Raw genomic sequence first — 9,948 nt, forward strand, 5'->3', positions numbered from 1 at the left:
CTTGGGGCTGGGACGCATCCAGACCAATGCAGAATTTCAGGACACAGCAGGCCACTACGGGCCACTAAGGGCCCGGGACACCGATGCTGCCCATTACACAGGGAAGTGTAACTCAGCATCTCAGGTTCCTGAAGGAAGATTGCTGGAGCCACTTGAGACTCTCAAACCAGCTTGACTTTGCGGTGGTGGCAGCTGGGGTGCGGGAGGCATCCTGCGCAATGTGAAATTTCACCAGGCGGCCGGCCGCTAAGAGCCCCTGGGCACTGGACAAAAATGCCGCCCATTACGCAGGGAAATGTAACTCAGCCACCCGGGTTCCTGATGGCAGATGGCAGGAGACACGTGCCGAGGACAAAGCAGCTGGAGTTGGAACTGGGGGCGGCTTGGGTCTGGGAGGCACGTTTGGCAAAGCAGAAATATCAGCAGGCAGCCAGCCAATGCAGTCAGGGCCTCCTGAACACAAATGCCAGCCCTGTCCCAGAAGAAGAAAACTCAGCACCCCAAGTTCCTGATGGGAGATTGCCGAAGCCATTTGGGAGCCTCAAAGCCTCCTCACTCTGCAGCGGTGGCAGCTTGGGTCAGGGTGGCATCCTGCGTAATGCAGAAATTAAGCAGACAGCAGGTCACTAAGGGCCCCTGGGACCTGAAAAAAGATGCTGCCTTTACACAGGGAAGTGTAACTCACCAGCTCAGGTTCTTGACGGCAGATTGCTGGGGCCATTTGGGACCCTCAAACCAGCCTGACTCTGCGGTGGAGGCACCTTGGTCCGGCAGGCATCCTGCGCAATGCGGAATTTCAGCAGGCAGACAGCCACTCCAGGCAAGACCTCCGGAACACCACTGCCAGCCCTTTCCCAGAAGAAGAAAACTCAGCAGCCCAGGTTCCTGATGGCGTATTGCTGTAGGCGCTTGGGAGTCTCAAACAAGTTCGACTCAGGTGAGGTGGCAGCCTGGGTCTGGGAGGCATCCTGCGGATTGCAGAATTTCAGAATGCAACCGGCCACTAAGGGCCCCTGGGCCCTGTATACCAATAATGGCCTTTACACAGGGAAGTGGAACTCACCAGCTCAGGTTCCTGATGTCAGATTGCTGGAGCCATTTGGGACCCTCAAACCAGCCTGACTTTTAGGTGGTGGCAGCTTGGGTCTGGGAGGCATCCTGTGCAATGTGAAATTTCAGCAGACATCCGGCCACTCCTGTCCCCAGCCTCCTGAAGACACATGCTGACCCTTTGCCCAGGTGAGCAAAACTCAACCCGCAGGTTCCTTATTTCAGATTGGTGGAGGCGCTTGGGACACTCAAACGAGCTCGACTCTGCTTAGGTGGCAGCTTGGGTCTGGGAGGCATCCTGCGCAATGTGAAATTTCAGCAGACAGCTGGACACACCGGTCCACAGGCTCCTTAACACTACTGCTGACCCTTTGCCCAGGTCAGCACAACTCACCCCCCAGGTTCCTTGTTGCAGATTGGTGAAGGAGCTTGGGACTTTCAAACAAGCTCAACTCAGGTGAGGTGGCAGGTTGGGACTGGGAGGCTTCCGGAACAATGCAGAATTTCAGCAGACAGCCGGTCACTAAGGGCCCCTGGGCCCTAAAAACCAATGCCGCCCTTTACACAGGGAAGTGTAACTCACCAGCTCAGGTTCATGATGGCAGATTGCTGGGGCCATTGGGGATCCTTAAACCAGCCTGACTTTGCGGTGGTGGCTGCTTGGGTCTGGGAGGCATCCTGCACCGTGTTAAATTTCCCCAGGCAGCCGCCCACTCCCCTCCCCAGGCTCCTGAACACTAATGCTGACCCTTTCCCCCAGGTAAGCAAAACTCAGACACCCAGGTTCCTTGTTGCAGATTGCTGGTGGTGCTAGGGACTCTCAAATGAGCTCGACTTGGCTGAGGTGGCAGCTTACGTCTGGGAGGCATCCTGTGCAATGCGGTATTTCAGAAGGCACACAGACAGCCGCTCCAGCCCACAGGCTCTTTAAAAGTAATGATGACCCTTGCCACAGCTAAGCAAAACTCAGCCCCCCAGGTTCCTTGTTGCAGATTGGTGGAGGCGTTTGGGACTCTCAAACAAACTTGACTCGGCTGAGGTGGCAGCTTAGGTCTGGGAGGCCTTCTGCGCAATGCGGAATTTCAGCAGACAGCCGGCCGCTACGGGCCCCTGGGCACTGGACACAAATGCCGCCCATTGCACAAGGAAGTGTAACTCAGCTTCCAGGTTCCTGATGGCAGATGGCAGGAGACAGGTGCCGAGGCAAAAGCACCTGCAGTTACCACTGGGGCCAGCTTGAGTCTGGGAGGCACATTTGGCAATACAGAATTTGAGCAGACAGCCAGCCGCTTCAGCTGAGGACTCCTTAACACCAATGCCAGCCCTTTCCAAGAAAAAGAAAACTCAGACGCCCAGGTTCCTGATGGAAGACTGCTGGATCCATCTGGGACCCTCAAACCAGCCTGACTTTTTGGTGGTGGCAGCTTGGGTCTGGGAGGCATCCTGCGCAATGGAGAACTTCAGCAGGCAGATGGATGGCCACTCCGGGCCACAGGCCCCTGATCATTAGGGCGAACCGTTTCCCCATGTAAGCAAAAGTCAGCAGCCCAAGTTCCTGGTGGCAGGTTGCTCAAGGCACTTGAGACTCTCAAACGAGCTTGACAAAGCTGAGGTGCCAGCTTGGGTCTGGGTGACATCCTGCGTAACGCAGAAATTAAGCAGACAGCAGGTCACTAAGGGCGCCTGGGCCCTGAAAAACAATGCTGCCCTGGACACAGGGAAGTGTAACTCACCAGCTAAGGTTCTTGATGGCAGATTGCTGGGGCCAGGTGAGACCTTCCAACCAGCCTGGCTCTGCGGTCGTAGCAGCTTGGGTCCAGCAGGCATCCTGCGCAATGTTAGATTTCAGCAGACAGCCGGCCACTCCTGTCCCCAGGCTCCTGAACACTAATGCTGACCCTTTCCACAGGTAAGCAAAACTTAGCCCCCCAGGTTCCTTGTTGCAGATTGGTGGTGGCGCTTGGGACTCTCAAACGAGCTCGACTCGGCTGAGGTGGCAACTTGGGTCTGGGAGGCATCCTGCGCAATGCGGAATTTCAGAAGGCAGTCGGCCACTAAGGGCCCCTGGGCCCTGAAAAACAATGCTGCCCTGGACACAGGGAAGTGTAACTCACCAGCTCAGGTTCTTGATGGCAGATTTCTGGGGCCAGTTGAAACCTTCAAACCAGCCTGGCTCTGCGGTGGTGGCAGCTTGGGTATAGCAGGCATCCAGTGCAATGTTAGATTTCAGCAGACAGCCGGCCACTCCTGTCCCCAGGCTCCTGAACACTAATGCTGACCCATTCCACAGGTAAGCAAAACTCAGCCCCCCAGGTTCCTTGTTGCAGATTGGTGGAGGCGCTTGGGACTCTCAAACGAGCTCAACTCGGCTGAGGTGGCAGCTTGGGTCTCGGAGGCGTCCTAGGCAACGCGGAATTTCAGAAGACAGCCGGTCACTAAGGGCCCCTGGGCCCTGAAAACCAAAGCCGCCCTTTAGACAGGGAGGTGTAACTCACCAGCTCAGGTTCTTGATGGCAGATTGCTGGGGCCATTTGGGACCCTCAAAGCAGCCTGACTCTGTGGTGGGGGGAGCTTGGGTCTGGGAGGCATCCTGCGCAATGCGGAATTTCAGCAGGCAGACAGCCACTCCAGGCAAGACCTCCGGAACACCACTGCCAGCCCTTTCCCATAAGAATAAAACTCAACATCCCAGGTTCCTGATGGAAGATTGTTGGAGCATTTTGGGACCCTCAAACCAGCCTGACTTTGCGGTGGTGGCAGCCGGGGTCTGGGAGGCATCCTGCACAATGCGGAATTTCAGCAGACAGCCGGCTGCTCCCATCCCCAGGCTCCTGAACACTACTGCTGACCCTTTCCCCAGGTAAGCAAAAGTCAGCCGCCCAAGTTCCTGGTGGCATATTGCTGGAGGAGCTTCGGACTCTCAAACAAGTTCGACTCGGGTGAGGTGGCAGCTTGGGTCTGGGAGGCATCCTGCGCAACGCAGAATTTCAGAAGGTGGCCGGTCATTACGGGCCCCTGGCCCTGTACACCAATGCTGCCCTTTACATAGGGAAGTGTAACTCACCAGCTCAGGTTCCTGATGTCAGATTGGAGGAGCCATTTGGGACCCTCAAACCAGCCTGACTTTGCGGTGGTGGCAGCTTGGGTTGAGAAGGCATCCTGCGCAATGTGAAATTTCAGCAGACAGCTGGCCAGTCCTGTCCCCAGCCTCCCGAAGACACATGCTGACCCTTTGCCCAGGTAAGCAAAACACTGCCCCCCAGGTTCCTTATTTCAGATTGGTGGAGGCGCTTGGGACTCTCAAACAAGTTCGACTCAGGTGAGGTGGCAGCTTGGGTCTGGGAGGCATCCTGCGCAACGCAGAATTTCAGAAGGCAGCCGGCCACTAAGGGCCCCTGGGCCATGTATACCAATGCTGCCCTTTACACAGGGAAGTGTAACTCACCAGCTCCAGTTCCTGATGTCAGATTGCTGGAGCCATTTGGGACCCTCAAACCAGCCTGACTTTGAGGTGGTGGCAGCTTGGGTCTGAGAGGCATCCTGCGCAATGGTGGACTTGAGCATGCAGACGGCCGTCCACTCCAGACCACAGGCCCCTGATCATTAGGGCGTACCCTTTCCCCACGTAAGCAAAAGTCAGCAGCCCAAGTTCCTGGCGGCAGATTGCTCAAGGCGCTTGGAACTCTCAAATGAGCTTGACTCAGGTGAGGTGGCAGCTTGGGTCTGGGAGGCATCCTGCGCAATGTTAAATTCCAGCAGAAAGCCGGCCCCTCCAGTCCCCACGCTTCTGAACACTAATGCTGACACTTTCCCCAGGTAAGCAAAACTCAGCCCCCCGGGTTCCTTGTTGCACATTGCTGGTGGCGCTTGGGACTCTCAAAGAAGCTCGACTCAGCTGAGGTGGCAGTTTGGGTCTCGGAGGCGTCCTGTGCAATGCAGAAATGCAGCACAAAGCAGGTCAGTATGGGCCCTGGACACCAATGCTGCCCATTACACAGCAAAGTGTAACTCAGCTTGTCAGATTCCTGATGGCAGATGGCTGGAGAGAGGTGCCGAGGCAAAAGCACCTGGAGTTGCCGCTTGTGCCAGCTGGGGTGTGGGAGGCACATTTCGCAATACAGAATTTGAGCAGGCAGCCAGCCGCTTCATGGCCTCCTTAGCACCACTGCCAGCCCTTCCCCAGTAGAAGAAAACTCAGCAGCCCAGATTCCTGATGGAAGATTGCTGGAGCCATTTGGGACCCTCAAACCAGCCTGACTTTGCGGTGGTGGCAGCTTATGTCTGGGAGGCATCCTGTGCAAGGTGAAATTTCAGAAGACAGCTGGCCACACCTTTCCCCAGGCTCCTGAACACAACTGCTGACCCTTTCCCCAGGTAAGCAAAAGTCAGCAGCCCAAGTTCCTGGTGGCATATTGCTGGAGGTGCTTGGGACTCTCAAACAAGGCGAAGGCAGGGAACGCGGCAAAAAAGAACAGGGCCGACCCACGGCAAAAACTCCTCTGAAATAAATGCCGCAAAACAACCAAGAAGAAGAAAAAAAACCCTCCTGCCTCTAACCTCATAGGGTAAAAAAGAAAACAAAAACCAAAACCGAGTAAGTTCTTTTAAGAAATATTTAAATATTTTAACGAATATTTTTCATAATAATACTCACCTTTTTATTTACAATGTATATTGATGTATACTGTCTATTTATACATTTTATTTATAAATAAATTTATATTCTATATTACATCTATCCCTAATACCTAAATATATTGATTTATTTTTATACATATTTTTACGTTGTAAGTGTTACAAAAGTAAAAATGCTAACAAAAATATATACTTACTTTCTTTAAAAAAATTACTCTGCCTCTACCCGTATAAAAGCCAAAAAGAACCCCTTAAATTTACGTGTATTTAATTTTTTTAAAAATTATGTTTATTATATTTATATCCAAATTTATATTCACAATGTATATTGGTGTGTATAATGTTGAACTTTTCATTTTTAATGTCCGATTACTTTATAAATTTATTTTCTATTTTACATCTGTTAGTATTCCTTATATTTATTTATATATTTTTATTAATATCTTCATATATTTATTATTTATTTGTGTTAGGATTTTTACTTCTGTAACACTTTGAATTTTGAAAAATATTGAAATACAGTTTAAAAAAAGGGGTTCTTTTTGGCTTTAATTTGAGACAGGATTTTTTTTAATAATCTTTTTTTCAGGTTCATATTCACTTGTACATTTAAAATGTATACTAATGTATACTCTTATTTGGATTCTCCATTACATCTCTTCCTGATATTTATATTTACTTATATAATCAAGATATATATTTCTCAATATTGAGATATATTTGATATTTCTATGTATATTTATAACAGTAATATCCATATTCATATTATTTATAATAAAAACCCTGCCTCTAACCCAGTAAGAACCAAAAAAAACCCCAACCCTTTCTTTTAAAAGATATTTAAATATATATATCCTTATGTTTTCATATTTATATTCACATTTGTATTTACAATGTATACTAATGTATATTGCTTACTTATACATTTATCTTTATCAATGTCAATTTATAAAAAAATTTATATTCTATATTACATCTACTCCAAGCACTTATTTATATATTTTATACATATTTTGATATATTGATTATATATTCCTGTGTCAAGATTTTTACTTCTGTAACACTTATGTTATTTAAAATAAAACCCCTGCCTCTACTGAAATGAAAGCCAAAAAATTCCCTTTCCTTTAAAATATATTTACATATTTTTATATTTTTATTCCCATTTATAATTTATATTGCCATATAATGTTATTTATATTCTATATTACAAATCTGCATTTTACTTACTTATATTTATATTTTAGTTAAGATTCTCTTTATATAATTATTATATATTTCAAATTGCTGAACTATGAATATAAAGTTTCACATTTTTATAATACTTATATTATTTAAAATGAAACTCCTGCCTATAACCAAATAAAAACCAAGGACACCCCTTTATTTAAACAATAGTTAAAATTCTATTCACATCTACAAATTTAATTTATTATACTTATAGATATGATAGATTAGAGAGAATACCTTTTAATAAAAAAATAATAGATCTATTATTTTTATAATATGTACTGCTTTTACTTATATTTATTCATATTAAATGTTTATAGATATATAAATATGTAATTTATATACCGATATCTGGATTTCTACTTTTATATTATTTCTATTTATATTATTTATAAAAAAAAACAGCCTATAACCTAAAAAAACCCCAAAAAATCTCCAATTTATTTTAACATTTTTATATTTACATTCTATATATATATATATTTGTTTATATATATAATAGATTATATAATATATGGTATATAATTGTAACATAGTATATATCAATTAGTTTTATGTATTTATCTATTTGATTGCTAGATTTGTTTACCACTGTAATGTTATATTTATTTTTAAATTTATATTTATTTCTATTTTCATCTATATATTAGACCATATAAATTCATTAACCTGTCACATCAGAGCCATAAAAATACTGTACCTTTGTCAGCAGCAGTACGCAGCACAAGCTCATCCCATCGCAGCACAGCAAAATAAAACCTATTTCTATTACTAACAGAACAAACATCCCACAACATTGAACCCCAATAAAAACTGAAATAAACCAAACTGTAAATAACTGATAGTGGGATTTAAAAGTAGCCCTAAACCTCTGCACATTCTCATCATAAACTGCCTCCTAAACCAATATCTCAAACACCCAAATACACCTTGAAAATCACACAGCTGCTAATAAAAACAAACACCCAGTAAAAATTCAAGCAAAGCAACTCACTAGACTCAAAACTGTACAACTGACCCTAAACATTACTAAAAAAAACCCTCCACCTTTATGCACAAATAATAACATATAATCTATAAAAGCTATTTGACAAAATTAAAAAAAAATTAAAACCATGAAAATAAAAAATTTAAATTATTAAAATACTAAAAAATATCACGAACTAAATTAAAAAAATATTGCCTATAAAACCCCACCATATAAATGCCCCTGTCCCAAAAAATAAAAATAAAAAAAACAATCAAACCAGAAAGAAATCAGAACTTAGGAACACCAAAACCATAGCGTCCAAAAAGTCACACCACATCCCTCATCATACACCAACTACAAACAACATAAAACAATACAACGAGTTCTTAAAAACCACCTTAAAACCACTACATCGAAAAACATTTCAAAAATTAAAAACTGCATTTAACAAAAGCCATCTAATAAATTCACACCCAAAACTCCAGCAGCCCAGCTGGCCCTACCAAAGCTCTAGGTTTATACATACAGTAAACAAAACCAAAATCGCAGTAATACCTATCAGAAGTCTATGAAAGAAACCTATTGAAATTACTCCTACCTCAAATACAAACCAACCCATCCAAAGTCAGCTTCACTCAAAAAACAATCTACACAGAGTTAATAACACCAAGAAATAAAACAACACACCATATACCACCAATTAATATAATAGTTTAAAAAACAAAAAGAAAAAAAAGTGGTTTTTTTTTCTTCACTAACTTCTTTTATTAGCTAGAACAAAAGCTTTTGCCAGGACTGTAACAACAACACCTTCTTCTTCTGAAAGGTCCCTTCTCATTCCCAAATTCCTTACAACTTCGGAGTTTAAATCCAAGCAAAAAAGCAAAATTCGTGCACTTGTACGTTCGATGCTACTGTCAGATTCTCTGTTTCCCTCCACATCTTCTTACACTTTCAGTCTTCACGCTGTCCTGCCGTGATGAGTTGACAAAAGATTTTGGTAAATATTAAGAGAGGATTTCCCTCCCTCCCTCCCCAGAACTGGGTTCCTCAGCGCATTTCACTCAATCCCAAACCGGCAATGATGCACGCTCACCTGAAACAGGGGAATAAATCTGTAAAGGTCACTAAATAAATAAAAGCGCATCCCCATTGTTCCAGCACTCAGCAGCCCATGCGGCCAAGGTCAGAGCTCTCTGCTCACCGAGGACACAGCAACCAGCACGGACCTTTCTCCCACTGTCCAGCACAGACCTGCAAAGCCAGAGAGGAGTTTACAGAGACCGGGAGGCAGCGGGACGGGACGGGCGCCCGGCCCGACCTTCCAAAGCTGTCGGCAGCGAGGGCGGGGAGCGCCACGGCCCCGCTCCGCCGCCTGCCCGGGGCCGCCCCGCCGGGATTGTCCGCCCGCGGTCGCTCCCAGAGCCTGGAGCGGGGCGGGCGCGGGCTCGGGGGCTGCCGCCCTGTTCCGATGCCGCTCGCCCGCCCCCGTCCGCTGCCCCGGAGCGCTACGAGCGCACCTCCGCCGCCCGCCGAAACCGGTCCCGCCGGGCCCCCCCCGCCGCGGCCATTCTTCTCGGCCATCGCGTCCCTTTGCACTCCCGAATGTCCTTCCCCCGTCCCCGCCATTTACAGACCCTGGCCCGACCACCGCTAGCTCCCGCCCCTCGCCCTTCCCTCGCTCGGCAGCGGCGTCCTTGCCCCGCCCCCGGCACTCAGCGGCGAGGGGCAGGGCGCTGGCTCGGGGGGATGCGATCCCGCTCTGTGGCCACAGGGGGGCAGATTTACAGGGGTGTGCGATTTCCCCGCCCATTTCGCCGCCATCTTGAGAAGGTCAAAGAAAGTCCGCGACATTCACGACGTGCCCTTCCCAAGCTGGCGAGTGAAAGAGGACCCTCGGAAGAGATAGGCGATTAGGCAGATGCCTGTCAGCAACCCGCCTAAATACGGACGCCCGCAGCGCTGCTGACCACATAGTCCGTGTCTTAGACGCTAAAAATGCCACATAAAAAGCCGTCGGGGCCGCCCTGGCGTCGGTGTTCCATGCAGGCAGCCGATTAGAC

The 9,948-nt window shown here is 46.9% G+C and overlaps 1 long non-coding RNA gene across 1 annotated transcript; it reads right to left on the reverse strand.

The window, feature by feature from the left end:
- Positions 1–8,624: 8,624 nt before the first annotated feature.
- On the reverse strand, positions 8,625–9,597 carry LOC134418954 (uncharacterized). Its single transcript, XR_010027896.1, has 3 exons — positions 9,523–9,597; positions 8,982–9,139; positions 8,625–8,856 (listed from the first exon to the last, which is right to left on the reverse strand). It is a non-coding gene; the product is annotated as an uncharacterized LOC134418954 (long non-coding RNA).
- Positions 9,598–9,948: the final 351 nt, after the last annotated feature.

Source organism: Melospiza melodia, chromosome 5 (genome assembly GCF_035770615.1).
Source record: "Melospiza melodia melodia isolate bMelMel2 chromosome 5, bMelMel2.pri, whole genome shotgun sequence".
Lineage (NCBI taxonomy): Eukaryota > Metazoa > Chordata > Aves > Passeriformes > Passerellidae > Melospiza > Melospiza melodia.